This window comes from Sus scrofa, chromosome 9, assembly GCF_000003025.6.
Source record: "Sus scrofa isolate TJ Tabasco breed Duroc chromosome 9, Sscrofa11.1, whole genome shotgun sequence".
NCBI classification, from domain to species: Eukaryota; Metazoa; Chordata; class Mammalia; order Artiodactyla; family Suidae; genus Sus; species Sus scrofa.
The window spans coordinates 27,562,598-27,588,504 of NC_010451.4; positions in this window are offsets into that span (position 1 = coordinate 27,562,598).

Sequence of the window (25,907 nt, forward strand, 5' to 3'; positions counted from 1 at the left end):
CATGGTTCCTAAGAGGGTGAGAGAGGCAGGTTAAAACATCAGATTGAATAGGCAATTTCAGTACATTGTCATAAAGAACAGACTATTGCTCAAAGCTCCTGTAGAAGGATACTCACCTGGCTCTGAGGATCAGAAAAGACTTCCAAAGGACTAACACTCAAAGTGGGTCCCGAATTAGGAATCAGGAAACTGAATAGATTGGATCTATCAAATATATTTCCAGAGACCATGGGTCTACAGGAAGATGAAGAACCCCAAGGCCAAGTGTGTCTCATTTGCACAGTCCCCTTCCAAGGCCCTTGCAGGGGCCCTAGAAGTGGTTCCATGGTCATTTGTGTAAAATTTTAGAAAGTAAGATATCATAGCTCCAAAGGATTTAGAATCCTGTTCTTTTCCACTCTGACTTTTCCTCCATCATATGCCCCCTTGGTTTGGGTGGTATTGAATGGCTGCAGACATTTCTGAGATTCCAGTGTCGGAGAAGCTGAGCTGCAGATACTTTAGTTTGCATTGCATGGGATAAATTTTATATGATTTTTAGTCTCTTGCATGTTCTTCTATCCATACACTTCCATGTCAAAGGACATGTTTTATGACAAGATGACCTTGAGTCCTCCCAATTCACCTGCCAAACCCTGGGAAGCAAACTTTGCCCCAGGAAAGGCTGAATTATTTTTTCTATTCTTTTTATAGAAAATCACATTATGCAGCTGTTATCTCACAAAGAGGCAATTAAAGAGTACGCAGCCAAAAATGGATGTGTTTTCTCTGCACATCCAACTTGGAAATGACTGAATTTGCCATCCTGGATCATAACAAATTATTCCAGGATTTTGTGAACACGTAGAAGATGCTTGTGAGGCCCTGCTCACATCCCATCAACCTTGCCTGGAAGCTACAGGCTGTTTCCAGGCATATGGATAGCCTTCTGTGTGTCTCTTTGCTTGAGAACATTCAAATAGCTATGAATACGTGCTCATCCTGAAAACAGGGCAGGAAGAGCTGGTGCCCCTGGAGCAACCCTGGAACTGTGGTTGGTGGAAATTACCCCAGCTTTCTCTCCCCTTGGTGGGAATGTTCTGAATTATATGCTTCTGGCTATCATGACAATCCAGCCCTCTATCTACAATCCTTGCATCCCCTTTGCTATGACAGAGGCCCCTGAATGGATACTGTGTGGGTGTCTTTACCTGTGGATCAGGCATTCCACATGCCCTGGGTAATGGTGCTTACCAAGGCTCTTTGGGCCGGAATGGCAAGTCAATACCCAGAAATGAAAGAGCCCCATGTATTCATCTTGACACTAAACTGGTTTCCTCAAGAAATAGAGCTGTAACAGGGGTGCAGCACTGCTCACTTTGCTGGCAGGTTGAACATCATTAGGTAGCAGGATATAGTAGTCTTGGTAAGTGGGTAGCCACATGGTTGGGCCCATCTGTAGCTTGATCTGTGCTACTGGCCACTACACTCATGGGTACTAAGTGCCAATTCTGGAGTTACATCAGTAACAGCAATGAAGGCTGGCTAATGTCAACTGGCCAAGTCTACTTGATTGTTCCTTTTGTCTCTCAGTTATTTAGCATGACTTCCGTGATGGATTTTTCTAGTGGATGTTAACATGTGAAAAAAATCTTCATGTTCTGTGCCCATTGCATCTAACCAGCCCTCCTTATCTCCAATTTTCTAATCCTTTTTATTCCCTGCCTCTGACCAAAGAGCAAAGCCATTGACCACTGTCTAAATATCTGTCCATGTTCTCATTTGGGAGCTACTTTCTCTTTTCACATAAAGTGAAAGATACTCGCATCACAGACCCATCCATGGAGAAGATTATTCCACTTTTCACTGTCTTCAAAAGTGCCAGAATGGAGCTATAACAGAGCTTCCATTCGTTCTTGGCTTGAACTCATATACCAAGCTGACCTTTCTCTAAACTAAGCTTGGGATTTTTCCTCCTCCACCAGCTGCTAATATGGAACATCCTGCTTCAGTGTGGCCATAGATATGAGTTAATGCGACTGAGGTAGGTGAAATGGGAGTCTGAGCTACCAGCTAGTGTAGTTACTCATGTTCCCTGGTCTGCTTGGGCTCAATCCTGAGTGTGTCCCTTCCATCTTGCAATGGACTATTGCTGTGTCCAGCTGACTTTATGACTTGGTGAGTCCAAAAAAACTCAACTACTAATAGACAGTTCCAGTGGCATGGTCTCTTAGCACCTCACAACTAAGTGTTCTGTCTTTGCTAGGGCAATATTCCAGATGCTGTCTCTCAAAAGGCATATAATTCTCTGCTGCAGATGGCATGGCCTTCATCCAAAAATCCCAGGAGCCTGAGTTGTAATTCTTGCCTAAGGCTTCCATAAGCTAAGTATGAGGTCTTTTCCCACCACAGACAACTCCAATGCAATAGGGTCTTCTTGATTTTATGGCTAAAGTAGCTGGGCTGCTTGCACTGATATCAGGGCCTCTTGCAGATGCCCTTCCTGCTCCAAGCCCCACAGGAAACTGACTATCCCAGTAAATGGGCCAGGACAGTATCCCAGGTGTGGAATGTGATGCCTTATTCCAAAGAGGTCTAATAAGTGCTGGGCCGCTTTCTTTGGAGTAGAGGAGAGAAGAAGCATTGATTTGACTTTGACTTTGGAGGTTATACTCATCCCTGGACCACTAAAAACTTAACTGGTGACAGTTTTCATGAATCTTTGTAAGGTTTATCTCCCATCCTCTTCAGCTTACATATCTTCCAAGCAAATTAGTCACCTTTTGCTCATCCTATCTGAACAGCATGTAGTCATCAATATATTACATCCATGACAATCTGTGGGATGGATGTTTGAGTCATCCTGGATCTCTTATGAGTATATACCATGTTGGAAGATGGGAGAGTCAACACAGCCCTGAGGCAAAATCCTTTCTCTTCGGCCAGATGATCCAAAGGACCTTATGAATATTGTTGTCTGTCCTACATGAATGCAAATTCTTTCTAATCCTCTTTTCTAATTGGAATGGAAAATAGCACATCTGTCAAATCAATCTTACATACCATGGATTTGAAGGCTTATTAATCTTCTCTAGCTAAGCAATACATGTCTGGAATAGCAGCTGCAATTGAGGCTTCTACTTGGTTATGCCTTCAGTGAATTGGTTATGCCAATGAAGTCATTCATTCTTCAGGATCCATCTGGTTTCTACAGGAGCCAATTGGCATATTAAACAGAGATATGACTCCAGGTCTTCAGTGGTGGCACTAACCTCTGCCATGCCTCAGGGATGTTTTTCTGCTTTTGATCTACTATCTCAGTCAAGGTCAGGGACGGTTTCAGAGCTATCTATTTGTTCTTCTCCATCATAGTAGTTCCTATCCTACAAAATCCAAAGACCCACTGTAGGGGGTATTCCAGCTGTTAAGAATTTCAGTTTCAGTTATGCACTCCAGAACAGGAAAAACAACCACTAGGTGGGTCCCTGAATCCAATGAGTCCACTGGGAGCCAGATTTTATCCAGGACTTCATATTACTTGGCTCTCATAAGTCCCCTCTCTAACAAAGGGGCCATTATGCACTTTGGGGCTTCAGCTACCAGTGCCAGCTCAGTCTCTGTGTCCAGTCATCCTCAAAATGTTTAGGGATTTCCATTTCTCCAATGGATGATCACCTGAGTAAATAGCCATCAGTCACTATGGGAGGAGACTCAGGAAAATCATAATTTTGTATTTGCCATCATATCACAGAGTTCTACTTCCTGGGGACATGGCCTCCTCTTCAGCTCAGGAGCCTCTAAATGAAAATTGGTTCAGCTCTGGGATCATGATTTACTATTGGGGTGAAGTTCCTCAAGAAGTGCTCCTCCATTCATTCATTCATTCATTCACTCATTCATTCATCCTCTCTTTCTCTCCCTCTCCCTCCCTTCCTCCTTCTCTTCCTTCCTTCCTTCTTCTTTTTGGTAATATGTTTAGCAACAGCTTTGTAGGATGCCCACCTATATTACCCCTAGGTATCCTAAGTTCTTTTCACTCTCTCCACAATCCTTGTGTGTCAAACCTTCATGATGGTGATTGTGGCCTCGTGGCTTCTGCTAGCTAAGAGCTGCCACCTGGCTCTTATTATTTGGGGACTACATCATTCCCAGGGCTATTAAAGCTCTGTGACTATCTCTCCTACCATCAGCCCTGGACTGCAGAGGACAGCCACCACTTCTCAGTGGTTCTGGCACCCTCTCACCTGTGCATTCCTGATGACCTTGATAAAAGTCATGTCCTCTGGGTCCTCCTGGGAAGTATAATTGTCTGGTGGGTTCTCAAACCTCACAAAATATACCCATGCCAGAATTTCCTCTTTGTTTCTTCTTCTATCCTCTCCCAGGCCAGAGTAGGCACTTATACTTCACTCAGTATTGGTCATCACTTTTTCTAAACTTCTAAGAGCCATCCTAGCAGCAAGTTTGTTCTCTGGTGTCCTTGCAGGTGTCAAATCCCATGTTTCAAGAGAGTGTTCCCAAGTCAATGAATTCTTATATTTCCAAACTTATATTCCAGATCTCTTAAGCAAGTACTCTCAAAATTATATCCTTGTCATACTACACTTTCTCCTCCTGGTACATCTGATTCCATCTTGGAATCTCTTTCTTGCCGAGCCAAATCAACACACAGTCTTTTGGAGAATCCCAGTGGTTGTGAGCCCCCAGCTGCTCTAGTGGTAACTTGCTCATTATCATTTCCTTTATTGACTTTTCTACCTTCATTGCCTAACTTCCCAACCCCCTTATATGTGTCCCAAGATCTCCTTTCAAATAAACAATTAGCATCCAAATACATGTGTCAGAGATGGCTTTTGGAGGAACCCAAACTAAGACAATCCCTCTCTTGAAGGGTAGCTACAGAAAGAGAATAAATAATTTCTGCAAATGTTTATTTGCTAAAATTCTTCTTATTTTAGAGATTATTTTCTGATTCATTTTTCTTTTGGAGATATGGTAAGTTAAAACTGGTTGTCATTTAAGATGACCTCTTCTACCTTATAGAAAGCTTTTGTTTGTTTGTTTGTTTTTGTTTTGTTTTTGTCTTTTTAGGGCAGCACCTACAGCATATGGAAGTTCCCAGGCTAGGAGTCAAATCAGAGCTGCCTGTGCCAGAGCCACAGCAATGCTAGATCTACGCCAGCTCTGCAACCTACAGCACAGTTCATGGCAATGCCAAATCCTTAACCCACTAAACAGGGCCAGGGATTGAACCTGCATCCTCATGGATACTAGTCGGGTTTATCACTGATGAGCCACAGTGGGAACTCCCTAGAAAGTTTAAATAAGGATCAGAACCCCTCTGCTCTTTTTTAAACAAATTTTTTATTATAGTTGATTTATAGTTCTGTCAGTTTCTGCTGTACAGCAAAGTAACCTAGTTATTTATATTTTTTTTCTCACATTATCCTCCATCATGTTCCAATCACAAGTGATACAGTTCCCTATACTATACAGCTGGCCCTCTGCTATTTAAAACCATTGCTCAGTTACACTCACAGTGCTTACTGACAGGTTGCAGCAAGCCATTTTGAATCCCTCCAAAGACCAAGGGAATTATGCCAGCTCAGCAATCCAGATCACTCTGATTTCCAAAGGAATTCTCCCTTTGGTAAAGGGCAGAGTTGGTTTCTGTCTCTTGAGATCATGAAACTTCTGCTTTATTTTGAATAAAAGAATCTAAGTAAGGGGAAGCTTTGAGGTGTGGGAAATGTAGTTCTTTACTTTTGTACTAATTAGGCTTATGTCAGACTTTTAAAAATCTTGAAAATCTTTCCTTTTTTATATATTATTTATTTTTAACATGAACCACTATCGTAAAATCAGCAATTAAAATTGACATGCCAGAAAATATAATTATTTTTCATAAGAATTCACATTTTTTTCCTTGAACATTGAGGCATATCCTAACTTGATAATTGTGGTTTTACATTAGAAGATCCCCTGCCCCAAGACCCTTTCTTGTGGGGTCTGAAAATAAAATGAATTCTTGACAGTAGTGATATGAATGCATATGTGAATATAAATGTATGCACGCTATAAACTCTGCTATGGTCAAGCAGTTACAAAAGATATATATGTAAAAGGAAAATAATGAGAAAATTATAAAAGGGGAAAATAGGGGTGTCAATATATATATGTGTGTGTGTGTATATATGTGTATATATATGTGTGTGTGTATACACATATATATATATATATTTCACAGCAATGAAATTAGTGTACCCCCAAGTCTTATGCACTGGCTTGAACAGCAATGGAAAAATAGAGAACTTAATCAAACCCAATGCAGCACAAAATGTGAAAGGATAATAGGAAATTAAGAAAGAAACTCCCAATAACTACAGCCTAGAGGAAAAGTGGATCTATGAACAACAACAATAAAAGGCAGTCACAGAATCTTCTAAAATCTTTCCACAATTAAGGTAGCAAATTCTATGTGGTAAAATGCCTTAATGTTAAATAAACATAGAGGACTCTGCAATCCGTACTAGTCAATTCCTCTAACAAAATCCCAATTAAAGGACTATTTGCCACCACTGTCTTTAAAAGAAACATTTGAAACTGATTGGAATGATTAATTATCTGTTCCTTTATTGATGCCTAATGAAAGGTGGGTCCATGGCTGGAATACATATCACCCAGTTTGGGATCTTGAAAGTATCATAGGGTTGGTTTACCTTCCCCCACCCATCAGGATGAGTGGTGGGAGTAGTTATAGCTCAGCAACTGAGTGGCAAAGCCAGTATTACAACGAACTGGCATGTGTACAGGGATGCTAAGCTTCCTCGTGGTGCTAGCTTTGCACGCCCCACTACCCTTGTCCCTAATTACACTTTGCCTTTAGCTACTCATTTATAATAAAGTGTCCTGGAACACTGAAGCATAACAAATTTCGGGAGAGATTCTGGCAAAAGCGCAGATTGGCTCTCCATGGTATATACGATACCCCTGGGGTAGCAGGTGAGGCTGTTAGAAGGATGAAAAATCTAGCAGTGTCTCTGTCAGTCCTTCTGTCAGGAAAAGACAGTGGCTGCTCAAGGCGAAACACATGAATCATTTATAGGAGAACTCAAATGCAGTCTTCCCATCTCAGAAAATGGCAACAGAACCCACCTCATAGCTCGGGCTGAAAACCCAAGAGTCATGATTCTTTTTTATTTTTTCTCCCTCATGCAGTATAACATCCAAACCACTAGCATTTTCTGTCATCTGTATCCTCAAAACTATCATCAACCCACCCCTTGTCCTCATCTCTGCAGATCTTACCTTAGTCTGAGTGCCATCATTTCATACCAGGCTCCTGAAACTATCTTGTCATTGGTTACTCACTCTTTTTTTTCTCACTTACAATACGTCTTCCTCACAGACACTGGTTATCTTTTTCAAATGTGAATCAGATCATCCCTCCTCTTCTTAAGACCTTTAGTGGCCTCATATTGACCTTCAAATAAAATCCAGAATTTTCGCCATGACTTACTTTGCCCTCTTCACTGACCTCATCTTATTCCTCCCTCCCTTTTTTCTGCCATATTCTAGACCTTTTTTTTTTTTCCATTTAGTTTTGGTCCCACCTCAGGGCCTCTGAACTTAGCATTGCTTCCGCCAGATCTTCCCACCTAGGACTTTACACAAATATTGCCTCCTCATCTAAGACTTTACTGATGAAAGTGTCTAATGTATCTCTCCCTACATCCTACCCTAGCTCAGAGTAAATTCTTATTATGTTATCCTCTTTTATTATCTTTGTCCTATATATCACTAATTCAAATCATCTTATCTGAATGTGAGTGTTTATTTTCTGTCTCCTCCCATCCAGAAGGTAGACTCTAAGAAACAAAGCTTTTGGACCCCAAAGCATACATCAGTGCCTGTCACATAGTAGGCATCCAAAACACATTTTTTAAGGAATGAATGAATGAATGAATGAGTAAACCATGTTTGTTGAATGGATAAATGAATCAATTAACCAACCAATCAACCAAGCAATAAATCAATGGGAATTATTTTTCATATCCTGATAAGAAGTAACTCTGCCACCTTTCGTTTAGTAGGTCTATCAAATACCTAATTTTTCTCTTGGGAATATGGTTTGTGATTGGGATGGCAGGGTGCAAGTTCTAGGGCAAGTATTTTAGGATAAGATTTTCAGTGATAAATGATATCATTCAGATAATTTGAGGTTAAGAATAAAATTTCAGTCAAACTTCTCCATAGAATAGAACCTTCCATTGGCCAATGTACTTTCAATGCTGATATACTTCTGGGATCAGGGTCTGATGTGGGAAAAAACAATATACATGAGTCCCCTTTTCCTGCCTTATCCTTGATCTAATCTTTCTCTGACCACACAGAAGAGGAGCCATGGGTGTATTCCCCAGGAAACACATTCTGAGATAGAGTTTAGCATGCAGGAAGTTTGTTAGAGGGTACTACTGGGATTGAAGCCTATGAAAGGGAAGAGAAGAAAGAATTGGACAGAGGGGAGACGTTGAAATGTGATTCAGTGACATTGGGGACCTCAGTCAATACTATGGAGAATTCTTAAGCGAGAATTACCCTTCCTTTGTCCCAAGTTGGGGCAGAGAGGCTTAGCCTTTATATTCTCACTGGAATCACTCACTGGATATGACATGCTCTGAAAAAGGGCATGACTCTCAGCTAGGCAGCTCTTTTGAGCAGAAGTGACCTCCATAAGGGAACAAGGCATGCTGAGGCTCTCCACCAGCCACACATACCGAAGCCAGGAGACCAAGTCAGGCTTCCCAAAGGGGAATCTGGGTGATACACCACAATGTCCAGCACAGATTGAAAGTCCAGGAAGGGCCAAGTTAACCCTTCCTCACCAAACAGAGAAGGAATAGAGAACTTGTGCTTTCTGCTTTGAACCAACATCATAGAGCCTCAATCCCAGATGTTCTTAAGCATGACATTTAGCAGCTCTTTTTTAAAAAGAGGCTTTGTTCTTTTTCTTGTTTTGTTTTGTTTTAAGACTTTTTGGTTTGTTTGTTTATTTCACTCTTGAGAAATGGAAAATCTTTTCTCTTTACTCTGCGTCAGACTGTGGCTAAGCTCTTTTCAATTCAAATTCCTGCCATTGCAATGGATCCTCCTCATTGAATGACACTCTTTCATCCATATTAGGCTAGGTTCTTCCACATTCTAGGACTCAAAAGTGCGCATATGAAAGAAATATTTTCTTAAGCCCAATAACATAAAAAACCAGAGTTAGGAGTTGACCCAAGAGAAATCTGTGATGAGTGTACTTCTAAAGTTCAGAAAAGAGGAAGTAACTATGCCAAACTGCCTAACTCATGTTTTTTGTTTTGTTTTGAATTCACTCTAACATCCCTGATGTGAATGGTGTCTATTTCTTTGGACCTCAAACTATAATGTGTCTTAGAATAAGCTGGTGCGCTTATGAAATACAGATTGTTGGGCTTCATTCCTCATGGAGTCAGAGGATCCAAGTAAGACCCAGGAATCTGCATTTAAAAATTCTAGATGATCTGTGATGCAGGTGGTCCAGATACCACACTTTGAGAATCACTAACTCATTTCATAGCAAACACCATTTAACTAACTAATAAAACAGTACCCCCAGTGACTGATTCTGATGAGCAATACAAGTCAAGTAACTTAAGCAAGAGCTTAAAGATGGGCTGCTGCCTTGCACAACTTCAGGGAACTCCATTCACACAGAACACAACAGGATTCTGCTCCTGAGGTTCCATTCGTGTTGTAGTCTCCTCTCCATGAACATTGTTTGCAGACTAGTCTGAGAGGTGATTCTATTAAAGACAATACAAACATCTCAGGGCAGGTGGGATATCTAGGTCCTCACTCAGCTGCTGCAAACTCTGGTTTCCTTTTACATAGAGAATAGCAATGATAGTTCTCAGGCATCCATAAAGTAACAAGCCTTCTTCTAGTTCCAGTCATGCGGCTTCAGTCGATACCCAGATACCCTTCAGAGAAAGAAACTTTCTTACTCCTATCCCATCCACACCGTGTTACCCAGAACACAGACTTTCCCTAATTTCTCTCCAGAGGCACCTTGAGCCCTGGCTGCCATCTCTCTGGTATGATGCTAAACAACATCCCTATGGGAGGCAAGGAGCACTAGGCTTCATATTTCACCTAAGCCACTCCCTCAAACTTCTCTCAGTTAGAGCATGTGCCCTCTACTTGATAACCTAGCTCCTCTGATGGGTCAGACTCTTTTCTTTCGAATATTTTAAAACCACCGAACAAAACACAACATGTTAGGTTATAAATCAGCTTATACAGATTTACCACACTTACAATGCACCCAACCTAAAGAAGCTCTTTTCTTCCCAGGGTCACAAAAGGAACCATTTTCACATATGCTATTGAAAGGACATGCTAAAGATCAGCTGTGTAAATTAATCCTTCATTAGGTCAAACAAAGACTTTGTATTTGCATAAGCAGACTTTTGGCAGATGTGATTGTGTACCTGAAATATACCAGATATTTCAGATGTACCCAGTATGCTACCTGTTTTAAATCATTTAAGCCTCATTAAAAACCCAAGATGCAAAGCAGTGTTAGTCTCCCCATTTTACAGACAAGAAAGTTGAGGAAAAGTTAATTTCTGATGATCACATAGCAAGAATTGGCAGAGCCAAGACTTGTACCCAGATTTACATGATTTTAGAATCATAATTAAGCACAAAAATACTCTCCCTAGGATAAGCTGCAGCTTACATCTCAAGATTTTATAGGCATCTCAAGATCTTACCTGCCCCTAAGATATCTTCCCCTAGTCTTGCTGCCATAAAATTCCTATTATTAGACAAATTGCTTGATTTGAGATCATATTTTCAGAAAAGTATCATTAAAATAGGAAGATAGCCTGAGAACAACAGGCCTTTTTCCTTCTTTACACTGAAGCACCACTAGAAAACATTTCTGGAGTATTTGGGGAGATATATCTGTTCTAATGTTGAAACATAAGAGAACAGGAGGCCTCAGGGAAGGGGATTTAAGCCTGGTAGATTTTGATGGGGGAATGAAAGGAAAGTTCTGGAAATTGAACCACTGATTAAATTTCATTGCACAATTCTGAGAAGTGAACATGCCCTGAGAAAAGGAATTAAAGAGAAAGGGTAGATAAAATACTCAAGAGATGTGTCAAGAGATGTGTCATCAGGACAGAGTTGGCCAATTTTTACCACTTGGCTTTATTCTTTCCAGTGGTCTTTCCAATCTGACTTTCAGAAATCCACTCACCATGCACAGCTTCAAACTTTCCAATGAATGATCAGTGAATCTCTTCTCCAGATCAGGCAAATGAGTACTTATTGAGCATTTAAAATAAGCCCCTACCCACCAGTCCACAACACTCCCCACCACATGTTATCTGCTACCCTTATTATTCCTTTTCAAAACCCACATCATTACCTTAAATACGAAATTGTTATATTTCACTTTGTTATATTATTTGCTTATTTATCATCTGTCTGTCTGTCAAGATAGTAAATTCCAAGAGGGATAACTTTATCAATCTTGTTCGTCCCTGCATTACTAGCACCTAAATAGTCCCTGAAATTGTAGGTACACAATATGTATTTGTTATATGATTAAATCAATTATGTTATAGACTTCTGTAAGAAGTACTGAAAAAGTTCATGTATAACATGATTTAGTGTTTACTATTTCCCAGGCCTGTTCCAAGCATGTCCTATTCAATCATTCATTCATTCCTTTAATATTCATTATATTTATATAAGGTAGATACTCTTATCCTCATTTCATAGATAAAGAAAGTGAGGCCCAGAAGGTTATGTAACTAGCTCAATGCCATGCCCAGGAAGTGGTGGAGCCACAACGGAGCCCAGGTTGTCTGGCTCCAGGGTTCCCTTAAACACCACACTAAAATAAGACAAGACATTGGCACTTTATTTGGGGAGGTCTGCCCGCATGAAAAGTAATGAAGTTCATAGTAAATAACAAATGAAGGATCATCAAGTTTTCTAAGGGTTGAGAGGAGAGAAGGCTCAGGGGACTCAGGTGGTCAAGGAAGGTCTCACAAAGAATCTGATATTTGGACTGGGTTTTGAATAATGGTTTGTCTAGTGATGGAGATCTCCCATCACTGAAGTCCCAGTGATTACAGTTTAAAAAAAAAAAAAGTTCCTGTTGTAGTTCAGCAGGTTAAGAACCTGACTAGTATCCATGAGGATGCGGGTTCAATCCCTGGCCTCACTCAGTGGCTTAAGGATCTGGCATTGCTGCAAGCTGCTGTGGCTGTGGGGTAGGCTGGCAGCTGCAGCTTCGATTCGACCCTAGCCTGGAAACTTCCATGTGCCACAGGTGTGGACCTAAAAAGAAAAAAAAATCTTGTTCCATTAAAGATGTAAAGGACAATGATCACATGACACACAGACATCGCTTTGTAGGTTTTGTTTGCCTTGGTTTCAAAACACTTGATAATACTTACAAGGATTCGGGGAAAAGAGGAAACAAACACTAAGGGCCTGAAGATGTCAGTGTCCTGAGATGATCTGGAGGAGGCAGCCCTGCTTTGGGGACATTCAGGTGTGATCACTGAATCTAAGTGGTCCAGGAGTCAGGAATTCTGCCTGTGGGAAGCGAGACAATTAAGATACACTGACCCTCCCCTCCCCTATTCTGTCTTCCATCACTGCACTGAAAACTGACCTATTCTTACCCGAAAGTTTAGAAAGCCAGAGCTTTGTTAAGAATGACTCATCAGTACTGATTGGTGATTTCCCAAGTGAAGTCAAAATATCAATACATGATTCAACACCAATTGCTGTGGTGATTATCAGGATGCAAAAATTGGCATTGCTACCGATGAGAAGTGAAGTGGCTCATTCTCTTTGGGGTTATGAACTATGGAGTCTTCAGCACTGTAGGGTGTCAGTGAGGTGGAGAATGAGTTAGAAAACAACATGCAAAACATAGCTCCCATTTTTTTACTTTCCCATCTAAGACTAAACCACAAGATTCCATTAGTGGTGCTTTCAATTCCTTCTATTCATCAGGGTAGCAGGATTCATGATTCAATGAACTAAGAATTAGAATCCTTTCTCTTGAAAATTGGTTTTTGAAAGTGCCTGGTGGGTATGACTAAGAGGTTTTGTGCATTGGGGTTTCAGTCGATGTTTGTGTTTTTTCTTATTATGACTTAAAGGAAAAAACCAAAATCTAAAATTAGCACTTGTTTTTTTCAACTTGGAACTTTATAAACACACCAGCAATGGTGTGTGTGTGTGTGTTTTGCAATAAGCAATATTACTATTTTTTGACATTTTAATTGCTGTTCCTTGACATATTTAGTGAGGTTTTAAAGGTTTCTTTAGAGAGAGGGGGAAAAAATGAAAGAAAAAAATGGCTGGCTTCCAAATCACCATATGTTTCCAATTGCAAATTCAAAAGCAGAAGACAGGTCTGAACTCAAGCTGTACAGACTTTTGTGGGAGTTACAGAGCTGGGGAGATAGATCCTCTTTTTAAATTTACTTTTTAGAATTTCAGTGTTATCCAATAACAAATGATTGAGAGGGAGATAAAGCATTCAGCAAATATTCATTGAGAATCATCTGTGTTTTAAGACGTTGGGTAGGGGAGGATACAAAGAGGTTTAGATGGGGACACAAGTTTACAGCAAAAGCAAAAATCCAATACAAGATTATAGTGTATTCAATCAGAAATTCTCCAGAAGATCAAAGAGTAAGGAGCTGACCTGCAAAAGAAGGATGCATAGGAGAGGTAAGACTCAAGGTTGGTCTTGAAGATGGACCATAGGATATTCTAGGTGAAAGGAACTATAGAACTAAAGCCACAACAATGGCGCTATGCAAAGCACATTCAAGTGTGATCACTGAATCTATGTGGCTGCAACCGAGTTCATATGGCGATGGAGAAGGGAGAATAGAGAGAAGATTGGAAAAAGTAAGTGGAAGTTAGATTATGGTGAACTTGAAGGACAGGCTTGATACATTGCCATTATCATTGTTGTTGAAATTTCATTGAATGCAAACAATTCTTTGAGTTAGGTATTAATTATTAGTCCCTTTTTATAGGTGAAGAAACTGAAGCTCATAGAGGCTAAGTAACTGTCCAAATTCAGGTAGCGAACATTTGCTGAAAACAGACTTGAACTGAGGTCTGTATGATTCCAAATTCTCTTTACCTCTTTAGCTACAATGACTGGGCAGACTTGAGTGATAACAAGCATTGGCCAGTGGGTGGGATATTCTAGCAGGAACAGTGATATATTATGGCAAGACAAAGAAATTAGAATGTGTAAATTAAACGGCAACTGCTTAGACCAAGGTGGCCACATGGCATGGTGGAAACTAACAGGACTCCTTGAGCTGTTGAGTCTTCAAGAGAGACCTCGTCATTAAAGGCTATACCACCTAGCCTCAGAGTTAGACAGTTCTCTTTCAATATGAAAGAGGCACATTCATTTATTAAGAAGCCCACGTAGGGTGGGGAGCCAGAGTAGCTAAGGGTCTTTGGATCCATGGCAGTCCAACATTTCCTATTTGAGCAACTGGCCCCCTTGGAACATTTGAAAATTGCCAAGACTCCGGTCCTTGAGTCAAATCCAGTTAATAAATGCCCCAAGACTCTGTGAGTCGCTGAAGTGACAGGGGCTAGGGCCTCAGAAGCCCCTTTGTTTGCAAGCAATATATATCTCATTGTCAAAAGGGCTTATTGTTCCATGTTACTATACAAAAGCAAAAAAACACAAGGGGCTGAGTTGACTTCAAGTGTAATGTAGCTAGATCCAGGTGCTCAGAAAATGTATGTTGTCTTTCACCATCCCTTAGTTCTGTTATCCCCAGCAATGGTTTCATTCTTAGGTCATTGCTCCAAGTGGTGGCAAAAATCACTAACAGTTCTCTTACCCCAGGGATAGTGTCACAAGAGAGTGCATTTTCTCCAAAAATGCAGCAAAACTCCTGGCACTAGGTCATAATGATCCAACTTGAGTCACATGCTCATTCCTAAACCAATTACAGCAGCCAGAAAATTGTCGTGTTCTGATTGGCTGGTTCTGGCTCACGTGCCTCCCCCGCACAGTTAGGAGAGAGGCCTGGCTGCACTCAAAACATGTGGAAGACTGGGAAATGGGAGTTCCAGTTTTGCCTTGGTGGAAGTGAATGCACTAGTATCCACGAGGATGTGAGTTTGATCTCTGGCCTCAATCAGTGGGTTAAGGATCCAGCGTTGCCATGAGCTGCGGTATAGGTTGCAGACACAGGTCGGATCCGGTGTTGCTGTGGCTGTGGTGTAGGCTGGCAGCTGTAGCTCCAATTCAACCCCTGGCCTGGGAACTTATATGCCACACCTGTGGCCCAGAAAAAAAGAAAGAAAGAAAAAAAAAAAAAAAGACTGAGAAATAGATGATTCTCCAGTGGAAATGGGGCTGTTATCGCTAAAAAAAGAACAATGGTTGCTGGGCAGCTGTCTTTATAGTGTCAAAGGCACTGCTGGTATCAGAAGGGGAGACAGGGCAAAGGGAGGGGAGAAAAGGAGCCAGCCACCACTGTGATCAATAGAATGGCTTCTACTTTCTATGAGAAGTCCAGGCCTCCCTTCTCTCACAATTTCCTCACTACACCATTTGCTCCAGACTTGCCAAACAAGCTGGGCCCCATCACACATCCAGACCTTTGCATGGGCTGCTCCTCTGTCTGGAATGTAGACTCACCCCTGCATTCACCTGGTAAGTCTATTTTCACATCCTTGAGTATACCACCCCACAGAACATCAGACATTTTCTGCCTGTTCCCATGGAAATTCAGCTTTTTTTTTTTTTTTTTTTTGGCGTGGAAGGGTGGTAGCTGGGCAGCTGTTACTTTTTAGGGCTCTGCCTTGGGAAAAGTGTCATGGAGTGGGCCACCTTGATAATTCCTAATAGTGTGTTGAATAAATTGTTCTCTGACTGTCCTCTGTGAGGCGGCCAGGGAACTCAGTCCTTTCCTTACAGCTGATGTGTTATAAACCCTACACAAAGGACATGCTTACATATGTGACTTTGTGTCAGTTCTTGGCAAAGTCGCGTAACAAAGTCTTTTGCCTCATTTTCTGGTGAGTTTTCCAGAGGACCAATTCTGTCTTCCTCACAGAACATAAGTGCCTTTTTTTTTTTTTTTTGTCTTTTTAGGGCCACACCCACGGCATATGGAGGATCACAGGCTAGGGGTTGAATCAGAGCTACAGCTGCCAGCCTACACCACAGCCACAGCAACACAAGATCCGAGCCATGTCTGTGACCTACAGCACAACTCACGGCAACAGCGGCTCCTTAACCTACTTAGTGAGGCCAGGGATTGAACCTGCAACCTCATGGTTTCCGGTCGGATTGGTTTCCACTGTGCTATGACCGGAACTCCAGAACATAAGTGTCTTTTCAGGAGACATCAAAATATAAAATCTTCTAGAACTTTTTAAAAGTTTAGTTTAGATCCTTCCATTACCACTATAGCTCCACACTCAATAAATTTTGAGGTCCCTTCTGGTCATGTATGAGGTGGCCGGATCCTTCCCACAGAGGGTTGTAGGAGACCTTGAGGACAGGTTTGAAAGATGGCAGAAGATTCCAGGTTCCAGGCCTATCAGAAAGCAGGGTGGATGACAGAGTCCCCATCCATCTTCAGGTAACCCAGTTTATTCCACGTGAGGAACCACAGGGAAGCTTACCTGGGATTAATATTCTTGCCATCATTTTTCACAATGTGGCATATTTAGGACAGGAACAGTCAGATACTTTATAATGGTGCTTCCCAAGAGGCCACTGACAAACTCACAAGCCTTAGCTCTTCACCAGGCAAAGCTCTCACCTTTTGTAAGTTGCAAGAACTGTGACGGGGAGCTTGCCAAGCTTCCAGAATGCAGCAAGCCCTGTCCAACCAGCCTGTCAGAGAACGAGGTGATTTATAAGCAAGAGTCTGTGGACGCCAAAAGGGAAAAATGAAGGAAAAGCCTCAGAAGAGGACAGCTAAGAATAGTTGTCTTTCTTCAGCTTTTCATGATGCTCTGGGGCAGTCTTGGTAAACAGGCTGCTGCACTGGTCTTGGGAAAGCCCATTGCATGGCCACAGCAGATATTTTAGTCATCAATCAGGGCATTCTTGCTCTCAAGATGGGAGTGAAGTCTCATCACTTCGCATCACAGCCAAATACTCGGAAGATGCAGGTGAAATGCAACATTCTTCCCTTAGCGTACTTTTCTATGGCTTCCACTGAGTTCTAATACCATCTTGCCCTACTCTACCCAAATCTCACTGATTCTCTAGTATTTCTTCTCTCCAAATCCCATTTGAGATTCTCCATCATTCTATTCAGCTTAGCATTCATTTGCCTTCTACCCTAAGACTTTCCAGTAATATTGTAAGGATCTTAATGGGCTTTTCCATATCCATAATTTCCACAGTGCCAGCCAAACTAAATACTCACAAATGGCTCATTGATGGGTGAATGAGTTTTGGACAAATAATTTAGCTGCTGAGTATAGGGAGGGAGGAACTAACATTTATTTAGCAATATTTGTGGGCCAGGCACTGTGCCAAGGCTGTACAAACTTTATCTAATTTAATCCTCCCTGCAGAATTTTCAGATAAATATTATCATCCCCATATTACAGGTTAAGAAACTGAGGTTCAGAAATGTTGTAAAACTGTTTAGTAAGAAGTATATCCAGATGAATTAATAGATTTAAGGAATGGCAGGACTTAAGAGTCCCACAGAAGAACTTGAGATACATAGGACACCACGTTTTCTGAAATTCAGTATATTTGATAAGTTACATACTGTGATAATGGAAGGGAAAAGAAAAATTTAAATCAGAATTACCGTGAAAAATTCAAGAAATGTGGCAACTACAATAAGGGAATTAGAGGCTCTGCTCTTGATAGTGTGTGTGTGTGTGTGTGTGTGTGTGTGTGTGTGTGTATGAATATATTTATTACTCTACTCTTACCAGCAAGACTTCTTTTTTCCAGCTTTATTGAAATATAATTGACAAATACATTGTACATATTTAAAGAGTATAATGTGATGATTTGATATATGTATACATTGTGAAATAATTACTGCATTCATGTTTAATTAACAATGGGTCATCTAACATAGTTACTTTGTGTTTTGTGTGTGTGTCTAGTGAGAACGCTTAAGACCTTCTCTCAGCAAATTTCACGTCTACAATACATATTATTGACAGTCACCATGCTGTACATTGGATCCTCAGGATTTATTCTTCTTGTAACTGAAACTGTACCCTTAACCAATATCTTTACATTTTCTCCACTCCTCAGCCCCTGGCAAATACCATTCTATTCTCTGTTTCCATGAGTCTGACTTTATTCTTTTAGATTGCACATACAAGTTGATACTATACAGTATATGTCCTTCTCTGTCTGTTTAATTTGCTGAGCATAATGCCCTCCAGTTTCATTCATGTTGTTTCAATGGCAGGATTTCCTTTTTATGGTTGAATAATATTCCATTGCCTATATACCACATTTATTTATCCATCCACCATCTATGGACACAGATTGTTTCCATCTGTAAAATAATTAAAATATATGTGTGCGTGTGTGTGTATATGTGTATACACATATATACACATATAAAGATTTTTCATTCATTGTTCTTACTATCCAGAAGATTTTCATTGTTGATGGTTAAAATTATGCATTTTCAGACAAGTTCTCAATATTAAAGTTGGTGAGAAGTTAACCAAAGAGGAAAAGTTTGGGATGGTAGGCTCAGAGAGTGGAACATAGGGATTATTGCTCCAAGCCAAGGACCCTCAGAAGTCAAGGCATACAGGAAAGAAACCAGATAACTTGGGTGCAGAATATAACTAGTCTGCAAAAAAAAAAAAAAGGAAAAAATAAAAATGGGAGTTCCCATCATGGCACAGTGGAAATGAATCCAACTAGGAACCGTGAGGTGGTGGGTTCCATCCCTGGCCTCACTCAGTAGGTTAAAGGATGTGGTGTTGCCATGAGCTGTGGTGTAGGTTGCAGATGCAGCTCAGATCTGGTGTTGCTGTGGCTGTGGCGTAGGCCGGTGGCTACAGCTCTGATTAGATCCCTAGCCTGGGAACCTCCATATGCCAAGGGTGTGACCCTAGAAAGACAAAAAGACAAAAAAGTATATAAATAAAAACTAGTCTAACATTGCTGGTGCCTAAGAAGTGCAGATGAGAGTGAATCAAGATGGAGCTAGAGGAGTAAGACTGGGCCTCATTCAGAGGTAAAACTGGACATAGTTGACAACTGGCACACTACAGGCCCCAAGCTACTAGAAGACATACTGGTCCAGGAGGCACCCTATGCCAATAGGAGTTACTCCTTTTGATGCTTGGTTATGGAAGAAAGCCTAGGAGGCTTGGAGGTGAAGCTGGGGTGGATGCAACAGGACATTGAGCTCAAGAGGCGGAGTTGGACAGGGGCCTAGACTGTTCATTTAGAGTCACCTGAGAGAAGGCATGGCATAGATGCCAATGGGGAGGCATGGCCTGGAGCTTGTGGAATTCTTTTCTAATTGCTTGTCTTCTCCCAGTGGAATATGAATCCAGGTCATCAGGTAAGAGTGAGGATGGAGCAGAAAGAGCTGGAGGTTTGTGGAGAGATGAGAAGGAAGGGATTAGTCACATGAAAGAAAGTGAGAGTGAATCAAGTAGGGCAGGTGGGATTTCGGGGGGGGGGGACTAAGACCCTACTAGAGGATAATAACTGAGAGACTGAAGTGAACCCCATCACTGTGATCCCATGTTTTGCTATGCAGGGCTGAGCTCCCTGAGTGCTGATGTGTAGTAGGTCAAGTGTTGGATGTAGACAAAGTTGGTTTTTTCCCTAGTAGGCATGAACAGGAAGTTAAGGCCTGATGTCTTAGAATTCCCTAGAGTGTTTCAATCCTCGGTACTATAAAAGGGGACTGAATAGAGCCTTTCTCCTCCTATCTCTTGAATCAGTTTTACAGACACACCCCTGATATCTTGCTCCTCCTCTTCCCAACGAATCTCTTGAATATGTTGTCTACACCAACTGGCTTCATTTTCTTGTGTCCCATTGAGTGTTCGCCCTACGTCTCTGGACGCTTCTTCCAATCTTCTTTGTGAATTCCTTTCCACTCATTCATCTCTACATCTCTTCCCACCCTTCCTGTTACCCCAGGACTATCTCACCCACTCTTGTGGTTTCCATTACTTATGCCTGCAGAGAACTTCCAAATCTGTGTCTTCAGGTCTTATCTCTCTTTGAGCTCCAAGCAACCTCTCCCACTCCTTACTGATCTAACCACTCAGATGTTCTTCCCACACCACAGGCTCAGCTGTCCTAAGTGATGGGTGATACTTCACCCTAGTATGTTCCTCTTGGAGTATTCTCTATCTCAAAGTTTCTACTATCTACCAAGTTGTTCTAGCCAGAAGACTGCAAATTCACTCAATCCCCCTTTTCTCATGCATATAATCTAACTGATTAATCAGCAAGCAATCATCATTACACTGTCTTTATATTTTTCCAAATTTCCCAAATTAGTGGCAATGGATATTTAATCAGAAAAAAATATCTTAATTAAAGAAATGTTTTTTAATGTCAATTTGGGTCTGGTGCTCAGATCACCTCTACACTCTTGGGAAACTTAGTGCAGACATTTGCAAAATCGCTTTTGTCTCTACAAACAGCCTGACAGCTTTTGGCTTCCGCAAAAAGAGACTGAGGGCAGAGCTATGAATATTTAATCTGTTTCTCATTGAATTATCCAAAATAACAGAAATGGAAACCCCACCCACTGACCAGCCCTAGTTGCATAACTCAACATTCTCACATTTTATGGTTGGGGCCACAAGGGAAAATTCAAAGCAAAACCATGGCCCTTTATCTTATTGCATCAGAGTCTTCCATGGGCTCGTGGTTGAAAGTGTACCTTTCCCTTTAGAGCTGCTGTACATCATGACTTCTAAAAGCAAAGCAAGCTGAGTTGATTTCTTGGGAAATGCTGGATGGCTGAGGCATATCAAAGGGAATTTGGAATAGTTTATGTGGTTTGAAAATTCTTGGGGCAAAACTGCCTTCCTGTTGCTTTTGGAAACTACAGTCCAGAAATGGAAAGGAGGTAAACAACAGAAACTCCCTCAGCATTTGATTTGTTTCCCATTTGTACTTAGCTAATTATTTTATGCTAACAAGAGAACATGTTTCTCTGCCGTCTTTTTTTTTTAAAGGCTCGCTGCAACCATGGAACACTTGGAAGATGAATTCAGTTCTCTTTCCGTTTACAAGTTTACACACACATGGAGCCAGCCAGGTACCTTCTGCCATGCAAACCAGTGAATGAACTTTCTCATCTGCTTCCCTGCCCTCTCTGCTCCATCGTACCACAAACAGGTAGAATTCATTTGGTATGTGATTAGCCATCATCCAGTGCTAGCAGTACTGAAAATTTCAAATCAGCAATTGGTAGTCATGAATTTAAAGTAGGGTTAGTAGTCATGACCAGTGTTAACCACCTCCCAGTCCCCAGTATGTGTTGGTAACAATCTCTCCCATGCCTCTGTATCCCCTAGGCAAGCCCTTTGGCTGTAGTTTCTTCTGACCTCTAAATCTGCTACTTCCCTCCTCCTATCTGCATTTTTTATTCCAAGAATTTGCTTCTTGCCATTGTCTCTTCTGTTCTTTTGGTTCCTATGGATTAACACCCTATCTATTCTTTTACTATCATTTTTTGCAGGATTTGAGGAAGAGAAGAAGACAAATCCATAGGATCAGTCACTAATGTTTAACCAGAACCCTTAATTCTTTTTGTATTTATGTTTCTGCCACTAAATTCCTTCAGGGGAGAACTGGGTTGATTAATTTCTGTCCTGACTACCTTGCTTAACACTTGGTATTTTCATTAATTCTTAACTTAAAAAAAAAAAAAAAGAATGGGAGTTCTCATTGTGGCTCAGCGGGCTATGAACCTGACTAACATTCATGAGGATGCGGGTTTGATCTCTGGCTGCGCTCAATGGGTTAAGGATCCAGCATTGCTGTGGCTGTGGTGCAGACTATCAGCTCTGATTCCATCCCTAGCCTGGGAACTTCCATATGCCATGAGTATGGCCTGAAAAAGCAAAAGAAAAAAAAAAAAAGAGAGAGAGGAATTTCTCTAAGAGTGTTTTTGCTACACTGATAGAAGCTTTACCTAAAAGTTTAAACAGATAATGATTACCAAGCAGATAACAATAACAAAGATGCTTTTGGATCTGTAGAAAATCCACAAGGCATTTTTCTAAGTTGTGTTTTCCGAGATTTGATACTTGTCTGTGCCTCATATGTATTCAGGTCTCCAAGAGAATTTTCCCACTGCACAGGTGGAGAGCGTGTTTATGTACAGGTCTTGGCTCCCCACTGCCCTTCGCTCCCACCACCACCAGCTCCCATCATAGCTGCCTCTTCTCTGAGTTGTTCTCGAAGGGTGGGGCAGCAGGGAGGGGGTGGGGGGGTGGCGGTGTGCCTACAGCTGAACTCCTGGCTCAGGCAGTTGAGTAGGAGAAGAGGTGGGTGGCTCAGTAATTTACTTTTGCATATGCCTGATTGAAACCATTCCCTCTTCACCAAATGGAAGCTTTCAGCTATTAAAGGAAGACATGCAGCCCCTTTCGTCTCTCTGCCTTTCAAGCTGCAAAGATGCCTTTCACCAGATCAAAAGATTAAGGCTCCTTCCAGGATTCCATACCAGCTGGTTCTGAGAAGTTTAAATGTGCCTGAAAAAAGCATCTGTTCTTTCCATGTTACTTCTAGCTTCCCTTTATACTAAACACCTATTCATTTATGTCTGGCGAAACTGAGAAGAGGGGCATCTATAATTTGTAAATATAAAAGCAAAACCCTCCACCATGCATTTATTATTTCTCTAATTTTGCTGGCTTCATCAAGGCTCTAAAATAAGGCTTGCAACCCCTGTGTTTGACCAGCCGCCAGCCTGGCACACTCAATGTTGACTGGAGCTATCTTTCTCAGGGTAGAACATGGCATTCGCACAAGAACTTGGCTTATATGTTTTGAGAAACTTAAATCCTTGAGAGGCTTTCTTGAACTGCTGTTTTGAAACTTCCTAATGCCCCAATTAAAGAGGCTTGCAGTTTTCTCGGAGTTTCACAGCTCAGCCTGGTGTAATCTGGATTGGGACAGTTCCAAGAGAGGAGGTCAGAAAAAGTGCAGATTCATACATAATGTATGTAGGATTTTAATAAGCATCTTTTCATACTCCAGCTTCTCTTCATGGCTTCCCATAAAACTTCACAAGCCACAGGCGCTCGATTATTTTTTAAAAGAGTAACAGAAGGAAATGTTCAACCTCTTGCAATCTAAGTTGCTCCAAGGATTTAAATGTCTCCATACAGATGCCTCACAACAAAAAAATCTGTACTCTGTGGCAGTAATCCTCATCAAAATTAGATAACCCAAGCTATATGAATTTATGTCAAGCTTGAGAAGTTTGGCACTCCTCTCCCGTTTATAAAGTGATGGTAGATTTATTCCTCATGGGAAAAGGGGTTCAAGAAACTACCTACTAATCTTAAAGATGGAGTAGAAAGGAGGATATAATTTAAACAAAACAGAGACTAGGAAGATCATCTTTTAAAGTTGATATTGTTTTATTTTTATCTCGCAGGATAAGGGTGTATCAGATTTGAATGGAGCCTTAAAGAATATACGAGCTACTCTCTACAAAAACCTGGCCGAGTGGTAAGACTCATAGGACTGATTGTTTACCAGACAAGCATCCCCATCCATTCTTTCTCTTTCAGGAACCCTTGAGAATCCATCTCTCAGGGCCAAAGGGGTCACATTGAGCCTTGATAGAAAAAAACAACTCATGGCTTAGAGCTTATGGACTTGGAGCTGGATACATACTGGATGCATTTGGGATTGTCTCTCTTTGGGTAGCAGTTGAATGCATTTCATAGACGTGGTTACCATCCGCTTATTGGATAACCTCCAGGGAAAGGGAACTCAAAATAATTCTTTCCATTCTTGGCTAAGTCTGAATCTTAGGAAATATTTTCTCTATAAGAAGCTGAGGATTAGCCATAAATCTTTCAGTTGCAAATCCACAGTTCCCAAGTCAGATTATCCTGGTTTTTAAGAATGGACTAATTGAAAAGTCCCCCAGAATTGTTGAGGCTTAGCTGGATCCAGTGGTTCCAAGACCCTGGGAAGACTGATTGAGCTGATTGTCTCACACTCCTCTGGGTGCCAATAATTAGTGTCGAGCTTAAGGGGTCCTTATCCATCAGTTCTAAGTCAGATGTCCAGCCCCAGGGACCAAGGGGCTGGGGCAAGAGGAATCAGTTCCTCTCGAACAAAATGGGCTGAACAGAATCCCTACAGGCAGTGGAGTGAGATAGTAGACGGTCATCCTGGCTCATTCCAGGTTCTGCTCCAGGGGGACCTTCCTTGTTTTTGTCCTCTGTGGCCAAAGAAGAGTTACATGATTCCTCTTTGGGGAACAGCTCTATGACTATCGGATCTAACACTGTGTTTGCTATTGGTGCAGATTTGGTTTTTTTAGGGTTGAGAAGTTGTAGGCTTAGGGTTTCTCTGGCAGTATAATTCCCTTAAAAATTCAATCAGCAGCTGGCCCACTTGTTAGTAAGCAGAACTAGATATCTTGTTGAGTCATGGTCTTTGAACTTGTACGTAGGTGCAATAGTTTCTGTGTCTTAGGAATAGGCCTTACTCTTTATTATCCTTCTAGGGCTCAAAAAATTGCTACTATTTTACCTCTGCCTCAGAGTGACTCAAAACAATAGGCTAGAAGGGATAAGGCCCAGGTAATAGGAGTGAAATATACAGCAGGAAGTTTTGTATATTCTCTGGATCCTCCTGGATCCCAATACTATTTCATGCTACTTTCCCCACCCCCCTGCCTTGCTCCCATTAACACTTGTTTGAGATAACAAAATTCAGATTTTCAGTCCTGCATATAGTGGGATCATATGACTCAAGGCTACCTTGGATTTCTGGGCTTGGACAGATCTGTCATCTCTTGGCAGCAAAACATCCCAGGTTGCATATCCATCCCTGAACCTCTCCCTGTGGCAGGTGGGAGGAGCACTCTGATTGGTCAAACTGAGCCATGCCCCCACTCCTGGAAGCAGAATCATTCTTACCCCAACCAGAGAGACAGGACCTCCTGTGACCACCTTATATCCTCTCTGCTCACTTGTTTACCCAGCCATCTGTAGCAGCCAGATAGAAGTGACTGCATTTCACTTCAGTTGCATTGTATTTCTCTGTGTGTATATAATATAGAGGAAGAGTATGTATGTATATATATTTATATAGATATAGACACATATAATAAATATATACATACATTATATATAAAAATATGCATACTCTTCCTCCATATTATACACACATAATGTAATACAGAGTATATTTATATAGAGAGATATAATATATAATTTACATACATATATACAATATATAGAATATAGAGTATACTTTATATAAATATAATATATACATAAAGTAATATAGAGTATATTTATATTTATATAATATATAATAAATATATACGTTATATAATGTATATAATAAATATAATATACATTATATAATGTATATAATAAATATATAATACTCTTTATCTTATACACAGATGATGTAATATAGAGTATGTGTGTAATATAGAGGAAGAGTATACCTATATATATTTATATATATGATTTACACATGTACTTACACACATACAATATAAACATATATTTTATATATGTACATGTACTTTGCATATCTTCATTGTGTATCTTTATATAGCACATTACATATTATACATACATTGCGTACACGAGTATTTCCCAAGACCGCTTCTTCTCCACCT